This window comes from Capra hircus, chromosome 12, assembly GCF_001704415.2.
Source record: "Capra hircus breed San Clemente chromosome 12, ASM170441v1, whole genome shotgun sequence".
NCBI classification, from domain to species: Eukaryota; Metazoa; Chordata; class Mammalia; order Artiodactyla; family Bovidae; genus Capra; species Capra hircus.
This window is the reverse complement of record NC_030819.1, coordinates 79,551,607-79,575,507: the sequence shown is the minus strand read 5'-3', so window position 1 is coordinate 79,575,507 and position 23,901 is coordinate 79,551,607.

The window sequence follows — 23,901 nt, the reverse complement described above, 5'->3', positions numbered from 1 at the left end:
GCTCTCATAGGAGACAAAGCTTTCAAAATAGCAGAAGATGGGAAGATGGAACACTCACAGGTACACTGTCTCCTTTCCTTCTCTGGGAATTTTCATTGGTCCTTACTCCAACTGTCTGGCGACTCGATAATCACATCTTAATAGAAAGTACTCGTGCTGGCTATATTGTTGCTTTTATTCTAGAACTTTAATCATATCAGGGGGAAAAATGAGCCAAAATTTCTACATAAAGCTTGAAAAATAAAGTTTCAGATTATACTAATAACTTATTAATTAATAAATAAATTGATGCATGATAGTTTTTATCATTTATTTTAAATCCAGTAATGCATAGATATGTTCTCATTTAAGTCTCACAAATACCTATATAGCTAATTATTGTCATATAAAATTCACATGAAGAGAACAAATTTTAGGACTGACAATATGAGAACTCAATTGTTTGATTATGAAGCACATAAATAATGTTCTGACAAGCAGTAATTATAAATATATAGGGTCATATATTTAAGTTTTTATATATTTTTTCCATATATATCACCAAAAATTATCTATTGGTTCTGTATTAATATTCCAAGAACTACAATTGTTGAGACCAGAGCAGTCAAAATACTGTACTAGGAAACTATTACTGAAACCAGGTGTGAGTCACCAATAAATAGTCTCAACATATAAATCAGTCTAATATGGAAAGATTTTGTTGTCATTGTTGTGGCCTTGTATTGTTTACTTTTCCTTTCTTTTTAAAATCATGGTGGGAATGAGGTTTGGAGAATGGCATTTCATAAATTTTTGTAGGATGCATTTTCATTTTTATTCATCTCAAAGTAATTTCTAATTTTCATTTTATTTCTTGCCTGACTCATTGATTATTTGTGTATGTCTAATTCTCACATATCTATGAAGTTCTTAAATATTCTTCTGTTCCTGATATCTAATTTCCTTCAAGTGTGGTCAGAAAATATTCTCTGAATGCCTTCAATTTTTCTAAATTTATTGAAACTTGTTATATGATCTAACATATGCTCTGTTATAGAAGAGCTCCATGTATATGCAAAAGCAGTGTGCATTCAGCTTTGTTTGAGTGGAGTGATAAGTAGATGATGTTACACATAATCAATTTATATTCTTGTTCAAGTTTTCTATTGCTGATCTTTTATCTAGTTTTGTATCCATTGTTAAAAGTGGGGTAACACAATTTCCAAATACTAGAAAAGGAAAAAAAAAAGATTTTCTCTTAAAACCTCTGAAAGAATGCAAAGCTTCTGCTACCTTGATTTTAGTGAGAATTCTGACTTACTTAACTCTAATGTAAATTAAAGTGCTTTAAGTCATTAAGTTTGTGATAATTTGCTAAAAAGCAAGAGAATTCCAGAAAAACATTTATTTCTGTTTTATTGACTATGCCAAAGCCTTTGACTGTGTGGATCACAATAAACTGTGGAAAATCCTGACAGAGAGGGGAATACCAGACCACCTGACCTGCCTCTTGAGAAATCTGCATGCAGGTCAGGAAGCAACAGTTAGTACTGGACATGAAACAACAGACTGGTTCCAAATAGGAAAAGGAGTATCTCAAGGCTGTAGATTGTCACCCTGCTTATTTAACTTGTATGCAGAGTACATCATGAGAAACACTGGACTGGAAGAAACACAAGCTGGACTCAAGATTGCCAGGAGAAATATCAATAACCTCAGATATGCAAATGACACCACCCTTATGGAAGAAAGTGAAGAGGAACTAAAAAGCCTCTTGATGAAAGTGAAAGAGGAGAGTGAAAAAGTTTGTTTAATGCTCAACAACATTCAGAAAACAAAGATCATGGCATCCGGTCCCATCACTTCCTGGGAAATAGATGGGGAAACATTGTCAGACTTTATTTTTCTGGGGTCCAAAATCACTGCAGATGGTGATTGCAGACATGAAATTAAAAGACGCTTATTCCTTGGAAGAAAAGTTATGACCAACCTAGATAGCATATTCAAAAGCAGAGAGATTACTTTGCCGTCTAAGTTCCATCTAGTCAAGGCTACGGTTTTTCCAGTAGTCATGTATGGATGTGGCAGTTTGACTGTGAAGAAAGCTGAATGCAGAAGAATTGATGCTTTTGAACTGTGGTATTGGAGAAGACTCTTGAGAGTCCCTTGGACTGCAAGGAGATCCAAACAGTCCATTCTGAAGGAGATCAGCCCTGGGATTTCTTTGGAAGGACTGATGTTGAAGCAGAAACTCTAATACTTTGGTCACCTCAAGTGAAGAGTTGACTCATTGGAAAAGACTCTGATGCTGGGAGGGATTGGGGGCATGAGGAGAAGGGGACGACAGAGGATGAGATGGCTGGATGGCATCACTGACTGATGAACGTGAATCTGAGTGAACTCCAGGAGTTGGTGATGGACAGGGAGGCCTGGCGTGCTGCGATTCATGGGGTCGCAAAGAGACGGACACGACTGAGCGACTGAACTGAACTGAAATGGGAAACTAATACACTAACTTAATTTCAGTGAGCTCCCAAAATTTTGCTTGTGTAAAAGTGTGTTTCCTTCCCAAAGATGTCTGTACTGTGTCATACAGATTACTTCTTTGTGCATCATGGCCCATGCAGATTTGTATTTGCTTTATTCATGTGCCACTTTAATCAGTCAACAAAAGGAAAATACATTTATATATTCTATTTATATCAGGTGTTATTTCTTTGTGCTCTTTGTTCTCGTGGATTCAACTTACTATTTAAGGTTATTTCTTTACAGCTTGAATAATTTCATTCAATATTATTCATAGGACAGGCAACTAGTGACATTTCAGTTTTTCCTTACCTGTGAGTGGTATGAATTTCTTCCACAGTCTTGAAGGGCCATTTTTCTGTGTATAGAATTCTTGGTTAATTATCATTTCATTCAGGACTTTGAATCTGTCATTTCACTGACCTATGGTTACTGTGGTTTCTGATGAGAAATCAGCTGTTTATCTTACTGAAGATCGCTCTTTAGTGATGCAGTATTTTTCTCATGGTCTTTTCTAGGTTCCCTCTTTGTCCCTGACTTTGACAGTTTTATTATAACACAACTGTGTATGGATTTTTTTTTAAATTTTATCCTACTTGAAGCTAAATAAACTTTGGGGAAGTTTTTGCCATTATTAAAAAAAAAAAAGAAAGAAAGAAAGAAACAGAAAACATTCCTGTGGCTTTCTCTGTTACTTTCTCTCTGTTACTTCTTATGTGGGTATACTTGGTAGTGTCCCAAAAGTTTGAGAATTTTTCTTTGTTCTTTATTATGTCTTCTACTTAGAAAGTCTAACTCCAGTTGATCTATCTTCAGTTTTTCTAATTCCTTATTTTTTCTGCTTAAATCTGAGGTTGAGCCCCTGTGGAGAATTTGTCATTTTATTTTTGCAATTTTTAGGTCAATAATGTTTATTCTTAAAAAAAAAATAACCTCTTAATTGACATTCTCTATTTGATGATCAAACATTGTCAATTTTTCATTTATTTTTTGAAAATAATATTCTTTACAGTTTGTATGTATTCTTTTTATCTAGTAGGTACAATATGTGATCTCCCTCAGTGAGAGTTTTTGCGGACTCATTTGTTTTTTCTCTCTCTCTTTATTTGTCACACTTTGGTGCTTACTTTTATCTTATAATGTATTTTTGAAAACTGAACTTTTTAAGTAATCTGATATGCCAACTCTACAAATCAAAGTCAATCATTCCAGTGTTGAGATTTTTTGTTCTTAGTTGTTGCTAGTAATTATTTTTCCTAGGGACTTTTCTTAACTAACTCTGTAAAAGCCTATAATATTTTATTAAATTTCAGAGTTCTGAAAGTTTCGTTTTAGCCATTTTTTTCAAGGTTCTCATTGTTTTCATGGATGAGTAAATTTTCAGATATCTTTACTTAGGCGTTTTGAAATATTCCTCTCCAGCATACTTTTTTGTTTCAACGGAAAACCTCTAGACGACCTAAGTAACTGAAGAATATAAAAAAAAGCCATTCACTCAAACAGAAGTTGAGATGATTGAAAAAATAATTGGTATTTAAATTTCAATTTGAAGGTCACCACCTTTCCTTTTGGAAGGAATAATCTTGTATTAGCATTGTTATCTTTAACTCCACCAATTAGAGCTTCCTCCTCCTTTAAGAAAAGTCATTAGTATTTCTTCATTTACTTAGATTTTTATTCAGTGAGTTCAATATAGTTCATCTTTTGAATCTAAATTTTAGAATATAAAATTAATTATGCTATCACTGAATAACACATTCAATTATAACTGAAACAAGCAGATGCTTTTTATAGCTTTATTGTAACATTAAAAAAAATTGTTTCCCCCTGAATTTTTTCCCATATGTTGATTGTAACATAACCCAGAGAATGAATGCCATGAGGGCCTTGCTTTGATAATGGGAGCCTACTCATGTTCTGAAAGCAAGTTTCTCCACAAGTATACTTTGGAACATATACTGAACAAAAGTGGAGCATGATAAATGTTATTCTTTATGATTAAGATTATTCAGGATTTATCTTAGAAGAGGAGTGGGTGGGTAGGCTACCCATACCTGAGGAGTTCTAGCACTTTTATATGTGATATTTCAAACCTCAAGCTAGGCATTTAGATTTCTTTGGCAGATCCCATAGTGAGAATCTGCCTTTCTCACATCAGATGTGGTGTACAGACTGCATTGCAGTTTCTGGAGAGAGTTCCAGTCAAAGGCTCAGTCTTTTTTGTTCAAACCAACCAATCTCAGACACATATATGCATTCCCATCTCAGGTACTATTAGTGGAGGGCCTCCGTATAAAGGCTTTTGCTGATGCATTATTCTCCACTTTGACTCAGAATCTTTTCATTCTTAAACTATACTCATCTCCTTTCCCTCATCCCATATACACATAAAGACATGAAAAGTCTTTATTCATAGATCCTTGATCCTAAGGTGATTGGACCCATCTGCATTGCATCCACTTGGTCCCATTCAGTGGGAAACATCTAAACACTGAGGAGCCAAGCCTCTTTTTGCCTCTTGTATGCACTGTCTCAATGAATACAACCTTGATTGCAACTTTAAGTGTGGATTGTTGTCTTATATGGTCACTTGAGCATCTGCTTCCTTGAGTGTGCTTACTAAATCTAGCTCTTTTCTGAAATAGAATTAGTAAGAATTGAAATTTGGTGTCCTACAGTATTCTTTAATAAGTCAAATATTTATTAGAGCTATGTCTAGGTATGACTAGTTTAATTTTAAAAGTTATACTCAGTAAAAGGTCATTTTATGGTTTACTACAAAATTTCAATAATCTTTAGAAATTCACTTTATTTTTCTCTCTTCCCTCATAATGAACACATTTCTGTAATAAGAATCTTGCCAAGTTTTTGTATTGTTAATAAATATCTGTACAAGGATTCTAAATCATTTATTATCAGAAACAGATTAGTGGAAAATACAGAGAACTCATATACTGCATGCTAACCCTGAATACTTGTTCTTTTCTGATTGTTTTTCTATTTCTGAGGCCCATATTATCTTGAAAATGTTAATAATGTTATTTAATCACTGCTTAACTTATTTATGCCTAATGTTTATGATTTTGCTATCAAACTAATTTCAAGTTTCCTTAATTATATACCTTTGAATTGCTTCTCTGGTGTTTATCTGAGTGATGGAATCATAGTAATTATATCTCTAGTGAATCATTTTTCAGACTGCAGGTTATCCAGAATCATCCCATGAAAATACACTATTTGTAGCATTTTACTTTTTATGAAATGAGACTATAATTTCTTATATAAATCTATGCAAACATCAGGCTAGATTAAATTCTAATTACATAATTTTGGCTACTTTGTAATACTTTAAAACTTATCATTGAAATAATTTTATGTAAAACAGTATTTCCCTCACATGCCATAAGCAAACACATGATTTTTCCTAATAACTCATAGAGCAATCTAAAATGTGAATTTTACTTTTAAAATTTTACTTTTAAGTAGGTACTAGTAACAATATCATAACTCCTGTAACACACATTAAGCACTTTTATAGTCATAGCTATACTCCTAAATAAGCCACAAATAAGTATACTACTAAATAAGCCATAAGAGAATGGAAATTTTAAGAGAGATATTTACTTTAATTAATATTGTGATCCCCTTGTGGACACAGAAAAGAAGGAGAGGGTACTCTCCTTAGAGACAACTTAGAATGGTAGGAAAGGGTAGAAGATTGGAGGGAGGTTCAATAGGGAGGGGACATACATATACCTATGGCTAATTTGTGATGATATGTGGCAAAACCAACACAATGTTGTAAAGCAATTATTCTCCAAATAAAAATAAATCCGTGGATCACAGCTGTGTCATGAAGAAGGAGCTTACTTCATTCAATGAACTAATGAGACATGCTATGCAGGACAACACAAGATGAGTGAGTCATAGTGAAGAGTTCTGACAAAACATTCTCCACTGCAGGAGGCAATGGCCAACCACTCCATTATTCCTGCCACAAGAACCCCATGGCAATATGAAAAGGCAGAAATATATGATTGGAAGATGAGTCCTCCATGGTTGAAAGGTGTCCAATATGCTGTTAGGGAAGAGTGGAGGATAATTACTAATAACTTCAAAACGAATCATAGGCCTGGGTCAATGCATAAATGACACACATGTGGATATGGCTCATGGTGAAATAGAGATTCATGCTGTGGAAAAAAAATAATATTTTATATATATATATATATATATATAAAATGTAGGAACTTGAAATGTTAGGTCCATGAATCAGTGTAAATTGGATATAGTCAAACAGGAGATGACAAGAGTGAACATCAAAATCTTGGAAATTAATGAACTAAAATGGATGATAATGGATAAATTTAATTCAGATGTCCATTATATCTACTACTTTGGGCAAGAATCCTCTAGAAGAAATGAAGTAGCCCTGACAGTCAACAAAAGAGCACAAAATGCAGTACTTGAGTACAATCTCAATAATGACAAAATGATCTCAATTCATTGCTAAGGCAAAGCTTTCAACGTTACACCCAAGTCTATGCTCCAACCACTAATGCCTCAGAAGGTAAAGTTGACCAGTACTATGAAGACCTACAAGAACTTATAGAACTAACACCAAAAAGATATATTTTTTTCACCATAGGGGATTGAAATGCAAAAGTAGAAAGCCAACAGATACCTGGAGTAACAGAAAAGTTTGGGCCTGAAGTATAAAATGAAGCAGGGCAAAAGTTAACAGAGTTTTGCCAAAAGAATGCACTGGTCATCAAAAATACCCTCCTCCAACAAGAGATGACTTTGTGTATGGACATCATCAGATAGCTGTTACTAAAATCAGATTGATTACATTCTTTGTAGCCAAAAATGGAGAAGTTTTATACAGTCAGCAAAAATAAGACCTGGAACTATGGCCCAAATGGTGAGCTTCTTATTGAAAAATTCAGGCTTAAATTGAAAAAAAAAAAAAATAGGAGAAAATAAGCCATTTGGATATAACATTAATCAGATCTCTTATGATTATACAGTGAAAGTGAGAAATAGATTCAAGGGATTAGATCTGGTAGACAGAGTGCCTGAAGAAGTATGGATAGAATTTTGAAATACTGTACAGAAAGTGGTGACCAAGACCATTCTAAAGACAAACATGCAAAAAGAAAAACAGATTCAGGAAGGAAAAGCGGTTGTCTGAGTAGACTTTATAAATAGCTGAGGAAAGAAAAGAAGTGAAAGGGAAGGGGAAAAGGAAAGATATAACCATCTGAATGTAAAATTCCTGAGAATAGCAAGGAAAAATAAAAAGGCCTTCTTAAATGAACATTGCAAAAAAATAGAGGAAAAGAATAGAGTGGCAAAGACTAGAGATCCCTCTAAGAAAATAGAAGCTATCAAGGGAACATTTCATGTGAGGAAGGGCACGATAAAGGAGAGAAACAGAAAGGACCTAATATAAGCAGAAGAGATTAAGAAGAGGTTGCAAGAAGAACAAAAAAAGGTCTTAATGACCCAGATAACCATGATGCTATGGTCACTCATCTAAAGTCAGTCATCCTGAAATGTGAAGTCAAGTGGTCTTTAAGAGGTATTACTATGAACAAGGCTAGTGGAGTTGATGGAATTCCAGCTGAGATATTTAAAATCCAAAAAGATGATGCTGTGGAAGTGCTGCACTCATCATGTTGGCAAATTTGGAAAACTGAGCAGTGGCTACAGGACTAGAAAAGATCAATTTCTATTCCAACCCCAAAGAAGGACAAGGCCTTCTTGTTCAAACAAAAAAATGTTCAAACTACTGTACAGGTGTGCTCATTTCACACGCTAACAAGGTAATGTTCAAAATCCTTCAAGCTAGGCTTTAGTAAAATGTGAACCAAGAACTTCCTGATATACAAACTGGTTTTAAAAAGTCAGAGAAACCAGAGAGGTTTTGCTGAGTCATGGAGAAAGCAAGAGAATTCAAGAAAAAAATATCTATTTCTGCTTTATTGACTATGCTAAGGCCTTTGACTGTGTGGATCACAACTTGGACAATTTTTAAAGAGATGTGAATACCACACCACCTTACCTATTTCCTGAGAAATCTGTATGCAGGTCAAGAGGCAACGGTTAGAACTGGATATGGAACAATGGACTGGTTCCAAATTGTGAAGGGAGTAAAACAAGAATGTACATTGCCATCCTACTTATTTAACTAATAGGCAGAGTACATCATTTGAAATGCCAGGATGGATGAAGCTCAAGTTGGAATCAAGATCATCAGGAGAAATATCTACAACCTGTGATAGGCAGATGACATGATCATTATGGCAGAAAGCAAAGAGGAACTAAAGAGCCTCTTGATAAAAGTGAAAGAGGAGAGTGAAAAATCTGAGTTTAAACTTAACATTCAAAAAACTAATATTATGGCAACTGGTCCCATCACTTCGTGGAAATAGAAGAGGAAAAAATGGAAGCGGCAGCAGATTTTATTTTCTTGGGCTCCAAAATCACTGAGAACAGTCACTGCAGACATGAAATTTAAAGATGCTTGCTCCTTTGAAGGAAAGCTAGGACAAATCTAGGCAGTGTATTAAAAAGAAGATACATTCTTTGCTGGCAAAGGTCCATATTGTAAAAGCTATGGTTTTTACATGGTCATGTATAGACATGAGAGTTGGACCATAAAGAAAATTGGGCCCCAAGGAATTGATGCTTTCAAGCTATGGTTCTGGAGAATACTCTTGAGAGTCCCTTGCACTGCAAGGAGTTTAAACCAGTCAACCCTAAAGGAAATCATCCCTGAATCCACATTTGAAGGGCTGATGTTGATAGTGAATCTCCAATACTTTGGCACCCTGATTCAAAGAGCTGACTCATTGAAAAAGACCCTGAAAATGGGAAAGATACAAGGCAAAAGGAGAAGATGGTGGCAGAGCATGAGATGGTTAGATAGCATCATTGACTCAGTTCAGTTCAGTCGCTCAGTCGTGTCTGACCCTTTGTGACCCCATAAACCACATTACACCAGGACTCCCTGTCCATCACCAATTCCCGGAGTCCACCCAAACCCATGTCCATTGAGTCGGTGATGCCATCCTCTGTCGTCCACTTCTCCTCCTGCCCTCAATGTTTCCCAGTATCAGGGTCTTTTCCAATGAGTCAGCTCTTCACATCAGGTGGACAAATTATTGGAGTTTCAGCTTCAACATCAGTCCTTTCAATGAACACCCAGGACTAATCTCTTTTAGGATGGACTGGCTGGATCTCTTTGCATTTCAAGGGGCTCTCAAGAGTCTTCTCCAATACCACAGTTTAAAAGCATCAATTCTTTGGTGCTCAGCTTTCTTTATAGTCCAACTCTCATATCCATATATGACCATGGGTAAAACCATAGCCTTGACTCGATGGACTTCTGTTGGTAACGTAATGTCTCTGGATCTTAATATGCTGTCTGCTGCTAAGTCCCTTCAGTTGTGTCCAACTTTGTGCGACCCCATACATGGCAGCCCACCAGGCTCCCTCATCCCTGGGATTCTCCAGGCAAGAACACTGGAGTGGGTTGCTATTTCCTTCTCCAATGCATGAAAGTGATAAGTGAAAGTGATGTTGTTCAGTCGTGTCCAACTCTTCACGACTCCATGGACTGCAGCCCACCAGCCTCCTCCATCCATGGGATTTTCCAGGCAAGAGTACTGGAGTGGGGTGCCATTGCCTTCTCTGAATATGCTGTCTAGGTTGGTTATAACTTTCCTTCCAAGAAGTAAGGGTCTTTTAATTTTATGACTGCAATCATCATCTGCAGTGATTTTGGAGCCTAGAAAAATAAAAAGTCAGCCACTGTTTCCACTGTTTCCCCATCTATTTCCCATGAAGATATGGGACCGGATGCCCTGATCTTAGTTTTCTGAATGTTGAGCTTTAAGCCAACTTTTTCAGTCTCCTTTTTCACTTTTGTCAAGAGGCTCTTTTGTTCTTTTTCTTCAATTTCTGCCATAAGGGTGCTGTCATCTGCATATCTGAGGTTATTGATATTTCTCCCAGTAGTATATTCAAAAGCAGAGACATCACTTGCCGACTAAGGTCCATCTAGTCAAGGCTATGGTTTTTCCTGTGGTCATGTATGGATGTGAGAGTTGGACTGTGAAGAAAGCTGAGCGCTGAAGAATTGATGTTTTTGAACTGTGGTGTTGGAGAAGACTCTTGAGAGTCCCTTGGAGAGCAAGGAGATCCAACCAGGCCATTCTAAAGGAGATCAGCCCTGGGTGTCCTTTGGAAGGAATGATGATAAAGCTGAAGCTCCAGTACTTTGGCCACCTCATGCAAAGTGTTGACTCATTGGAAAAGACTCTAATGCTCAGAGGAATTGGGGGCAGGAGGAGAAGCGGACGACAGAGGATGAGATGGCTGGATGGCATCATGGACTCGATTGACGTGAGTCTGAGTGAACTGCAGGAGATGGTGATGGACAGGGAGGCCTGGCGTGCTGAGATTCATGGGGTTGCAAAGAGTCGGACACGACTGAGCGACTGAACTGAACTGAACTGAACTGAACTGAACTGAATCATTATTCCAGCGAGTGCTTCCTCCAGTCTAGTGTTTCTCATGATGTACTCTGCATATAAGTTAAATAAGCAGGGTGACAATATACAGCCTTGACGTACTGCTTTTCCTATTTGGAACCAGTCTGTTGTTCCATGTCTAGTTCTAACTGTTGCTTACTCACTTGCATACAGATTTCTCAAGATGCAGGTTAGGTGGTCTGGTATTCCCATCTCTTTCAGAATTTTCCACAGTTTATTGTGATCCACACAGTCAAAGAGTTGGCATAGTCAATAAAACAGAAATAGAGATTTTTCTTGAACTCTCTTGCTTTTTCCATGATCCAGCAGATGTTGCAAATTTGATCTCTGGTTCCTCTGCCTTTTCTAATACTAGCTTGAACATCTGGAAGTTCATGGTTCATGTATTGGTGAAACCTGGCTTGGAGAATTTTGAGCATTACTTTACTAGTGTGTGAGATGAGTGCAATTGTGTGGTAGTTTGAGCATTCTTTGGCATTACCTTTCTTTGGGATCAGAATGAAAAGTGACCTTTTCCTGTCCTTATGGCAACTGCTGAGTTTTCCGAATTTGCTGGCATATTGAATGCAGCACCTTCACAGTATCATCTTTCAGGATTTGAAATAGCTCAGCTGGAATTCCAACACCTCCACTAGGTTTGTTCATAGTGATGCTTCATAAGGCCCACTTGACTTCACATTTGAGGATGTCTGGCTCTAGGTGAGTGATCACACCATCATGATTATTGGTCATGAAGATCTTTTTTGTACAGTTCTGTGTATTCTTGCCACCTCTTCTTAATGTCTTCTGTTTCCGTTAGGTCCCTGCCATTTCTGTCCTTCACAGAACCATCTTTGCATAAAATGTTCCCTTGGTATCTCTAATTTTCTTGAAGAGATCTCCAGTTTTTCCCATTCTATTGTTTTCCTCTATTTCTTTGCATTGATTGCTTAGGAAGGCTTCCTTATCTCTCCTTTCTCATCTCTCCTTTCTCTTCTTGGAACTGCATTCAGATGGGTATATCCTTCATTTTCTTCTTTGCTTTATGGTTCTCTTCTTTTCTCAACTATTTGTAAGGCCTCCACAGACAGCCATATTGTTTTTTTGCATTCTTTTTCTTGGGAATGGTCTTGATGTCTGTCTCCTATACAATGTAATGAACCTCCATCCATAGTTCTTCAGGTACTCTGTCTATCAGATCTAGTCCCTTAAATCTATTTGTCACTTCTGCTGCATAGTCATAAGGGATTTGATTTAGGCCATACCTGAATGGTCTAGTGATTTTCTCCACTTTTTGCAATTTCAGTCTGAATTTGGCATTAAGGAGTTCATGATCTTAGCCACAGTCAGCTCTCAGTCTTGCTTGTGCTGACTGTATAGATCTTCTCCATCTTTCTCTGCAAATAATATAATCAATCTGATTTCAATGTCAACCGTCTGGTGATGTCCACGTATAGAGTCTTCTCTTGTGTTGTTGGAAGAGGGTGTTTGCTATGACCCTCTTGTGTTCTCTTGGCAGAATTCTTTAAGCCTTTTCCCTGCTTCATTGTGTACTCCAAGGCCAAATTTGCCTGTTACTCCAGGTGTTTCTTGACTTCCTACTTTGCATTTCTGTCCCCTGTAATGAAAAGGGCATCTTTTTTTTGGTGTTAGTTCTAGAAGGTCTTGTAGATCTTCACAGAACTGTTCAACTTCAGGTTCTTCCTCATTACTGGTTGGGGCATAAACTTAGATTACTGTGATATTGAAAGATTTTTCTTGGAAATGAACAGAGATCATTCTGTCATTTTTGAGACTGCATCCAAGTATCATTGACTCAAGGAACATGAATTTGTGCACTCTGGAAGATTGTGGAGGACAGAGGAGCAATGTGCTTCAAATCATGGAATCATGAAGGGTTGGATATGAGTTGACGACTGAACAAACATTAACAAAATTCTCAGGAATTTTTTAATGAGATCATTTTATGCATTACTTAGACTATCTTAACCTTACCTGTCTTCCCAATCACCCGTTACCACATTTATCACTTCAGTCACTAGAATTATTGAAGCTACATCTAGCAATATTGTCTGTTAACAGGAGCTAATGGTATGGATCTGCATGGTTTTCATAATACTAATAATGCCTGGGACTAATCCAAACAGACTCAAAAAACTTTTACTTCTCCCATACCTTTTATATTTCAATGTAGCAGTAAGCTATAATGTGTCAAATCTGGCTTCCCCAGAAACTTCTCAAAGGGAATGTCAATCTATAAGTATTGGAGAATTGGCAGTCTCTGAAACAAATATAATCAGGGGAAACAAAAGAGAGAGGACACCTATCAAATAAGTTTTCTTTTTTTTTCCTTTTCTCTCTTCAAAAGATAATTCTGATGCATGATTTTTCTGTACAAGAGGCATCTTAAATGATCAAACAATGAGTCACATCTTTTCACATCTCATGAAGCAGTAACCGCGTAGTAACTTATAACATGTTTATAAATCTGTTCAGTTCAGTTCAGTCGCTCAGTCGTGTCCGACTCTTTCCAACCCCATGAATCGCAGCACGCCAGGCCTCCCTGTCTATCACCAACTCCCGGAATTTACTCAGATTCATCACGTTTATCGAGTCATTGATGCCATTCAGGCATCTCATCCTCTGTCGTCCCCTTCTCCTCCTGCCACCAATCCCTCCCAGCATTGGAATCTTTTCCAATGAGTCAACTCTTTGCATGAGGTACCCAGTGTACTGGAGATTCAGCTTTAGCATGATTCCTTCCAAAGAAATCCCAGGGCTGATCTCCTTTTGAACGGACTGGTTGGATCTCCTTGCAGTCCAAGGGACTCTCAAGAGTCTTCTCCAACACCATCATTCAAAAGCATCAGTTCTTTGGCACTCAACCTTCTTCAATTTCCAACTACCACATCCATACATGACTACTGGAAAAAACCATAGCCTTGACTAGACGGACCTTAGTCAGCAAAGTAATATCTCTGCTTTTGAATATACTATCTAGGTTGGTCATAACTTTTCTTCCAAGGAGTAAGCGTCTTTTAATTTCATGGCTGCAATCACCATCTGCAGTGATTTTGGACCCCAGAAAAATAAAGTCTGACACTGTTTCCACTGTTTCCACATCTATTTCCCATGAAGTGATGGGACCAGATGCCATGATCTTCGTTTTCTGAATGTTGAGCTTTAAGCCAACTTGTTCACTCTCCTCTTTCACTTTCATCAAGAGGCTTTTTAGCTCCTCTTCACTTTTTGCCATAAGGGTGGTGTCATCTGCATATCTGAGATTATTGATATTTCTCCCTACAAACTTGAGTCCAGCTTGTGTTTCTTCCAGCCCAGCGTTTCTCATGATGTACTCTGCATAGAAGTTAAATAAGCAGGGGGACAATATATAGCTTTGACGTACTCCTTTTCCTATTTGGAATCAGTCTGTTGTTCCATGTCCAGTTCTAACTGTTGCTTCCTGACCTGCATACAGATTTCTCAAGAGGCAGGTCAGGTGGTCTGGTATTCCCATCTCTCTCAGAATGTTCCACAGTTTATTGTGATCCACACAGTCAAAGGCTTCGGTGTAGTCAACAAAGCAAAAACAGATGTTTTTTTCTGGAACTCTCTTGCTTTTTCGATGATCCAGCGGATGTTGGCAATTTGTCTATGGTTCCTCTGCCTTTTCTAAAACCAGACTGAACATCAGGAATTTCACAATCACATATTGCTGAAGCCCGGCTTGGAGAATTTTGAGCATTACATTACTAGCATGTGAGATGAGTGCAATTTTGCAGTAGTTTGAGAATTCTTTGGCATTTCCTTTCTTTGGAATTGGAATGAAAACTGATTTTTTTCCAGTCCTGTGGCCACTGCTGAGTTTTCCAACTTTGCTGGCATATTGAGTGTAACACTTTCACAGCATCATCTTTCAGGATTTGAAATAGCTCATCTGGAATAACATCATCTCCACTAGCTTTGTTTGTAGTGATGCTTTCTAAGGCCCACTTGACTTCACATTCCAGGATGTCTGGCTCTAGATGAGTGATCACATCATCGTGATTATCCGGGCCATGAATATCTTTCTTGTACAGTTCTTCTGTGTATTCTTGCCACCTCTTCTTAATATCTTCTGCTTCTGTTAGGTCCATACCATTTCTGTCCTTTATCAAGCCCATCTAGCATGAAATGTTCCCTTGGTGTCTCTAATTTTCTTGAAGAGATCTCTACTCTTTCCCATTCTGTTGTTTTCTTCTATTTCTTTGCATTGATCGCTGAAGAAGGCTTTCTTCTCTCTTCTTGCTATTTTTTGGAACTCTGCATTCAGATGCTCATCTCTTTCCTTTTCTCCTTTGCTTTTCACCTCTCTTCTTTTCACAGCTATTTGTAAGGCCTCCCCAGACAGCCATTTTGCTTTTTTTCATTACTTTTCCATGGGAATGGTCTTGATCCCTGTCTCGTGTACTATGTCATGAACCTCATTCCACAGTTCATCAGGCACTCTATCTATCAGATCTAAGCCCTTAAATCTATTTCTCACTTCCACTGTATAATCATAAGGGGTTTGATTTATGTCATATCTGAATGGTCTGGCAGTTTTCCCTACATTCCTCAATTTAAATCTGAATTTGGCAAAGGAGTTCATGATCTGAGCCACAGTCAGTTCCTGGTCTTGTTTTGGTTGACTGTATAGAGCTTCTCCATCTTTGGCTGCAAAGAACATAGTCAATCGGATTTCGGTATTGACCATCTGGTGATGTCCATGTGTAAAGTCTTCTCTTGTGTTGTTATTGCTATGACCAGTGCATTTTCTTGGCAAAACTCTGTTATCTTTGCCCTGCTTCATTCTGAATTCCAAGGCCAAATTTGCCTGTTACTCCATGTGTTTCTTGACTTCTTACTTTTGCATTCCAATCCCCTATAATGAAAAGGACATCTTTTGGGGGGTTAGTTCTAAAGGATCTTGTAGGTCTTCATAGAACCATTCAACTTCAGCTTCGTCAGTGTTACTTGTTGGGGCATAGACTTGGATTACCATGATACTGAAAAGTTTGCCTTGGAGAGAAACAGAGATCATTCTGTCGTTTGAGATTGCATCCAAGTACTGCATTTTGGACTCTTTTATGGACCATGATGGCTACTCAATTTCTTCTGAGGGATTTCTGCCCACAGTAGTAGATATAAATGGTCATCTGAGTTAAATTCACCCAATCCAGTCCATTTTAGTTTCTGATTCCTAGAATGTCGGCATTCTACTCTTGCCCTCTCTTGTTTGACCACTTCCAATTTGCCTTGATTCATGGACCTGACATTCCAGGTTCCTATGAAATATTGCTCTTTACAGCTTCGGACCTTGCTTCTATCACTAGTCACACCCACAATTGGGTATTGTTTTTGCTTTGGATCTATCCCTTCATTCTTTCTGGTTTATTTCTCCACTGATCTCCAGTAGCATATTGGGCACCTACTGACCTAGGGAGTTCCTCTTGCAGTATCTTATCATTTTGCCTTTTCATGGGGTTCTCAAGGCAAGAATACTGAAGTGGTTTGCCATTCCCTTCTCCAATGGACCACAATCTGTCAGACCTCTCCACCATGACCCACCCATCTTGGGTTGCCCTGTGGGCATGGCATAGTTTCATTGAGCTAGACAAAGCTGTGGTCCTAGTGTGATTAGATTGACTAGTTTTCTGTGAGTATGGTTTCAGTGTGTTTGCCCTCTGATGCCGTCTTGCAATACCTACCATCTTACTTGGGTTTCTCTTACCTTGGGCATGGAGTATCTCTTCATGGCTGCTCCAGCAAAGTGCAGCCTTTGTTCCTTACCTTGGATGAGGGGTATCGTCTCACCACCACCCTTCCTGATCTTCAACAAGGGATGGTTCCTCCTCTTCAACGTGGGATGGCACTGCCCTTGCACGTGGGGTGGCTTCTCCCAGCTGCCACCTCTGGCCTTGGACGTGGGGTAGCTCCTCTCCGCCTGGCTTAGTGCACCAGTCGCAGTCTCCTGCACTTAGTGTGCCTCTAGCCATTCCCTTATCAAGAGGATCTTCCTCACCCAAGAATGGAATTTCTGTTTCTTAAGTCTTCTGCATTGCAGGCAGATTCTTTACTGTCTGAGCCACCAGTGAAGTATGCTAAACAGGTATTAAGAATATTGAAGAGGCAAAAGTAAAACATTGAGGTTATACAAATGCTGAGTGTGTAAGCAGCTAACACATTTAGAGATGAATATACAAAATTAAAATTTTGGGAACCAGTACTAAGCATTGTAGAGCAATTATCCATATAGAACTGAGCTCAGATTTCTGAATAAGTGGTTATGAAATATTTCAGAATCTTGGGATAAAGGGAACGAGACAACTGAAGACAACATGTTCCAGCTATTGCCAGAGTAGCAGGAACACCTAAAAGCACTATAATAGAGTTAGAACTTACTTCAAGAAGGAGGAAATACCAGCCTACTGAGACATGAACCAGAAATTCATTTGAGGTGAATTACAAATCTCCCAAGTAATAAAGAGTAATCCTGGTGATCAGAGCTACAAGCCACACAGTTACCAATTCCGTATAGAGGAAGAATTTGCCTCAAATATGAGATATTCACTAATTCTTTGGAAGAGGCAAGTGTCTACGCAAGTTTTTCTGGATCTTGCACAGTTTATTGTGATTCACACAGTCAAAGGCTTTGGCATAGTCAATAAAGCAGAAATAGATGTTTTTCTGGAACTCTCTTGCTTTTTTGATGATCCAGCTTGCTGGGAGCCAGCATGGGGAATCCTGCCCGTGGCAAAGGTCATGAGGAAGGGGGCCTGAGAAAACGCAAAGGTGGGATCAGGCTTCAGGGGTCCCCCATGGATTTTATCAAGCATCTACCCACAAAACCAGAGTCTGCCTGGTTTACTGTGCTATGCTTTCCACCTACTCTTCTGACATTAACAGGGGGCTGTCCCCCCACCATCTTTTTCTGGAAAAAGTTAACTTAGAGCTTTTAGATAATAAGTCTCCTGGGCATAATAAGAGTGTTTTAATCAAAAAATCCCTCTGATGGCTTTCTAGCCTGTCTGCTGGACTCTTATAGCTGCACATGTGATTGTTTGCAGCCTCCTGACTGCGAGAGGCACAGGAAGCTTAAAACGTCCTAGGAATGTAGGGGCTTCCAAGGAGTCAGAATCATTAGAATAGGACTGATTAAAGGTTTCATTTGTTGAGCCAATACTTGCTGCCAAGTTTTCATATCTCTTATTTGTTGATGCAGTTGGTATATAGAAAAAAAAGGTAATAGCCCTGGTATTAGCAACACTAAATATCTAAGTACCTTCTTTGTTATAACCCACTGCACCTTTGTTCCACAGGAATGTAACTTTATTTAGTACTTTGAGGGTGATGCAGATTAAAGAAAAATCACTTCAAGGGAAAATGAGTTTTCTGGTTGATAGACATTTTTTAGGAAAAGAGCCATAAAAATGTTAACAGGCCCCCTGGCCAGAAGATGATGTAAAACCACTTGAGACCTTTTGTATATGGGTAGGCATACAAAAAGAAAGCATGGTCTCAATAAGGGTCAGGACTGCTGCCCCTGCATAACTCTGCATATTCCATTATTTCTTTATGTACAACTTGGGGCATATAAGCTGCTTTTGAAAATAAAGTTGTGGGTCTGGCACCAATGCTTTGCTCCCCCATGTCGTTCTTTTCTCCCTTTTCAGGCTGAATTCCCATCTGGAGCACAGAGGCTCACCAAGCCTACTTATTATGCCTGGGCTTCTAAGATCTGAACGGGGAGGCACTTTGTGTCTCCACTCCTTCGGGAGACTGGGAAGACACCTGTGGCCTACATAGGTGGTGCAAACTCCTTGTCTCAGAGTTTTATTGGTTCTCTGCATAAACCAAGTTATTTAGCTTCTTTTCTCCACTAATTTTCCTACTACACTATTCTTTCCTAATCTCTCTTTATATCTCTAATAAATAAGTCTCTCCTCACTGACTCCGTCCCCGCTTCGAATTCCCTGGATCCACCAGGGCTGGACCCTGGCACCAGCTGATGTTGGCAATTTGATCTCTGATTCCTCTGCCTTTTCTAAAACCAGCTTGACCATCTGGAAGTTCATGGTTCACATATTGTTGAAGCCTGGCTTGAAGAAAGTTGAACATTACTTTACTATCGCGTGAGACGAGTGCAATTGTGTGGTAGTTTGAGTATTCTTTGGCATCGCCTTTCTTTGGGATTGGAATGAAAAGTGACCTTTTCCAGTCCTGTGGCCACTGCTGAGTTTTCCAAATTTGCTGGCATATTGAGTGCAACACTTTCACAGCATCATCTTTTAGAATTTGAAATATCTCAACTGAAATGGAGATCACTGCTTACCTGGGAGTTAATACCTCATGTACCCCTATTAGCAGCTCTCTTGTCCTGTCCTGTCTAAAGCAATGTGTTAGAATTACATTGTCTTACTAAGACCAAATATCACTAAAAATAATCAAATATGAAAATACACATTTATAGGTAATTCAAGTTTTTTATTATAATAGATAATTTTAAGTAGACTATTAAATTTATTATGAAACAATACATGTTCTTAAAAATACTGAATGAATGCCTAAAAGTAATAAAATATCCTTTAACAGAATATATCCTTTAATGGAAAATATTCTTTCAATTTCTTTATTTTCAGCCTGTGCACATCTTTACAGCTGAAGTAAGTCTCCTGTGGACACTGTACATTTTGATCTTTTTTAAAAAGTCATTCAGCTGGCCTGTCTATTAATTGGTGGATTTAGTCCATTTCCACTTAAATTATTAGTAAGTATGAATTTATTATCATTTTCTTAGTTCTTTTTGTTAGTGTTTGTTCTTCTCTGTTACTTTCTTCTCTTTTTCTCATCTCTTGTAATTTGATGATATTTTTAGTGTTTCTTGGATTCCTTTCTCTTTTTTGTGTTTGCATCTATTATTGATTTTTGGTTTGTTGTTGCCTTGAGGTTCTTATATAACAATATGTATATATACCAGTTCATTTTTAAGTTAAAGTGAGTTCTATAAGCTTTATATTTTACTCCCTCTGCTAAATTTACCATTTTTAATATCACCATTTATACTTTTATACTTTTTTGTTTTCTGTATCCCTTAAGTAATTACTTTAGATATAAATAATTTAGTTATTTTAACTTATACTAGCTACATAGGTGGTTGATACACTACCTGTTCTTTAGTTATGCCATTAACAATGAAGTTTCTTTTCTTAATTTTGTGTATTTCTAATTATGGCTTGTTGTTGTTGTTGCTGTTGTTTAAATAAATCTCTAGGAAATTACCTGACAGTCCAGGGGTTAGAACTCTGTGCTTTAACTGACAAAGGCCTGGGTTTTATCTCTGATAAAGGAATTAAGATCCTATAAGCCTCGCAGCATTGCCAAAAAAAAAAAAAAAAAAAAAAAAGGAAAGGAAAGAAGTCTGCTTAACATTTCAATTTATTGGTGAACTCCTTTAATTTTTGCATATATGGGAAACTGTTTGTATCTCCTTCAACTCTGAATAATAATCTTGATTTTCTTTCAGCACTTTAAATATATTATGCTACTTATTTCTAGCCTGTAGAGTTTCTCCTGAAAAGTTAATTGATAGTCTTTTGGAGGCTCCTTAATGTGAAACTAGCTGCTTTTCTCTTGTTTCTTTTTAAGTTCTCTCTCCTAATTTTCAGCTTTTGATACTTTGATTATAATGCATTTTAATAAGGATCTTTTGAGTTCATCTTGCTTGGGACTCTGGGATTCCTGAACTTGGATATCAGTTTCCTTCACCAAATTAGGAATATATTCAGTCATTATTCCTGCAAATAGTTTTATGACCCTTTCTCTCCTCCTTCTGGGAACTCTATAATGCAAATGTTAGTAATGGCAAGACTGCTTAGAGGCATTGTATGCCATCTCACGTTTTTGTTTGTTTCTTTCTTTTTCTTTTTCTTTTTTTTTTTTTTTTGCTGTTTCAATTGTGTGATTTTTCACTACCATGTCTTCCAGGGCTCTTATCCATTCTTCTGAACCTTCAAATCTTATGTTGATCCCTTGTAGTGTGTTTTATATTTATGTATTGTATTATTTAGCTCTAATTGGTTCTTTACTATATATTTTATCTCCTTATTGATTTTCTATGGCCCTTAATTCTTCTCTTAAATTTAATGAGTATTTTTATGATCACTGTTTTGAACTCTTTATCTGATTAATTATCCATCACATTTTGTTCTTTTCCCAAAGTTCTGTCTTATTATTTTGTTTGAAACATACTTCTTTATTTCTTTATTTTTCCTTTCTCTCTGTAATTTTATCTATACATTTTGTAAATTACCTATATCCCCTAGTCTTAAAAGAGGTTTTGTTTTTTTTTTAAGAAGAGATATACTACAGGGCCTAGCTGCTCAGTGTTCCCTTTCAGCAGAGCCAATTGCTCCAGAAATGTCCCCTGGTGGGCTGTGTGCACCCTCCTGCTTTCACTGAGCAATGATAACTATAGGTTTGCTAGCGTACAGGGCTGGCCCCTGACACAGTTGGCTGTAAAGCCTGGTTGCAACTATTCAGGTGGTCTCATGTGCTGGGTCATCTCCTGGGACAGGAGCTATTTTAGAGGTATCCTGTTGACAGCTGAGGCTAACTACAGATGAAATGGGATAAGAAGTTGCTTTACAGAAGTACTGAGTAGGGAAGGTTTACAGAAAAACCAAAGTGTGGTGAGTGGTGCTAGTTAGATGGGGTTAGTCACAAATAGTGCTCATCAGTGCTTGGCCAGGTAGGTAGAAGGTAAGTCAAACATAAAAACAAACAAAAATAACACATAAAACCTTGTACCTGCCAGCATCTCATTACCCAGAGAGAGTTTGAACAGACATGGTTTGGCCAGATCATGTCTCCACATTTCCTATCCAGACAGTAAAGAATCTGATTGCAATGCAGGAAACCTGGGTTCAATCCCTGAGTTGGGAAGATCCCCTGGAGAAGGAAACAGCTACCCACTCCAGTAATTTTTGCATAGAGAATTCCATGGACAGAGGAGCCTGACAGGTTACAGTCCATGGGGTTACAAAGAGTTGGACATGACTGAATGGCTTTCACTGTTAATTTGATTGTAGAAAATATTTTTTACTATCTCAGAACAGTCTCAGAGATATTTCCTCTATGTGGAGTGTAGTTTTGGTGTGTCTTTGGAGGACGAGGATCTTTCTACTCTGTCATCTTGTCCTCTTCTGAGACTATATTTCATATTTACCTATTTAATTCCGCTTAAATCATGACTTTTATAAGAAAAAAAAGTTCTTCCTTATTTTTTACTTGCAGAGGCATCAAAAAATATTTTGCTTCTATACAAGACAGAATTGATTGTAAGCATTTACTTTGAGTTGAAAATATTTGGTACCATAATAACCACTACAGTGAAGGAAAGGTCAATCCAACATTTAACATTATAGAACATTATTATTATTGGACTATAGTGTTAATAATTTAGCTATTTCTATCAAAGTGTCAGTTTTCATTCCAATCCCAAAGAAAGGCAATGCCAAAGAAGGCTCAAACTACCACACAATAGTGCTCATCTCACACATTAGTGACGAAATACTCAAACTTCTCCAAGCCAGGCTTCAGCAATACATGAATAGTGAATTTCCAGATGTTCAAGCTGATTTTAAAGGAGCAAGAGAACAGATCGCCAACATCCGCTGGATCATGGAAAAAGCAAGAGAGTTCCAGAAAAACACCTATTTCTGCTTTATTGACTATGCCAAAGCCTTTGACTGTGTGGATCACAATAAACTGTGGAAAATTCTGAAAGAGATGGGAATACCAGACCACCTAACCTGCCTCTTGAGAAATCTATATGCAGGTCAGGAAGCAACAGTTAGAACTGGACATGGAACAGACTGGTTCCAAATAGGAAAAGGAGTATGCCAAGGCTGTATATTGTCACCCTGCTTATTTAACTTCTACTCAGAGTACATCATGAGAAATGCTAGGCTGCAAGAATCACAAGCTGGAATCCAGATTGCCGGGAGAAATATCAATAACCTCAGATATGCAGATGACACTACCCTTATGGCAGAAGGTGAAGAGGAACTAAAAACCCTTTGATGAAAGTGAAAGTGGAGAGTGAAAAAGTTGGCTTAAAGCTCAACATTCAGAAAACGAAGATCATGACATCTGGTCCCATCACTTCATGGGAAATAGATGGGGAAACAGTGGAAACAGTGTCAGACTTTATTTCGGGGGGGGGGGGCTCCAAAATCACTGCAGATGGTGTTTGCAGCCATGAAATTAAAAGATGCTTACTCCTTGGAAAGAAACTTATGACCAATCTAGACAGCATATTCAAAAGCAGACATTACTTTGCCAACAAAAGTCTGTCTAGTGAAGGCTATGGTTTTTCCAGTGGTTATATATGGATGTGAGAGTTGGACTGTGAAGAAAGCTGAGCACAGAAGAACTGATGCTTTTGAACTGTGGTGTTGGAGAAGACTCTTGAGAGTCCCTTGGACTGCAAGGAGGTCCAACCAGTCAAGCCTAAAGGAGATCAATCCTGGGTGTTCATTGGAAGGACTGATGCTAAAGCTGAAACTCCAATACTTTGGCCACCTTAGACAAAGAGTTGACTCATTTGAAAAGCCCCTGATGTTGGGAGGGATTGGAGGCAGGAGGAGAAGGGGACGACAGATGATGAGATGTCTGGATGGCATCACCAACTGTATGGACATGAGTTTGAGTAAATTCCAAGAGTTGGTGATGGACAGGGAGGCCTGACATGCTGCGATTCATGGGGTCACAAAGAGTCGGACAGGACTGAGCGACTGAACTGACTGACTGAGCAAAGTGTTGGGCTTCCCTGGTG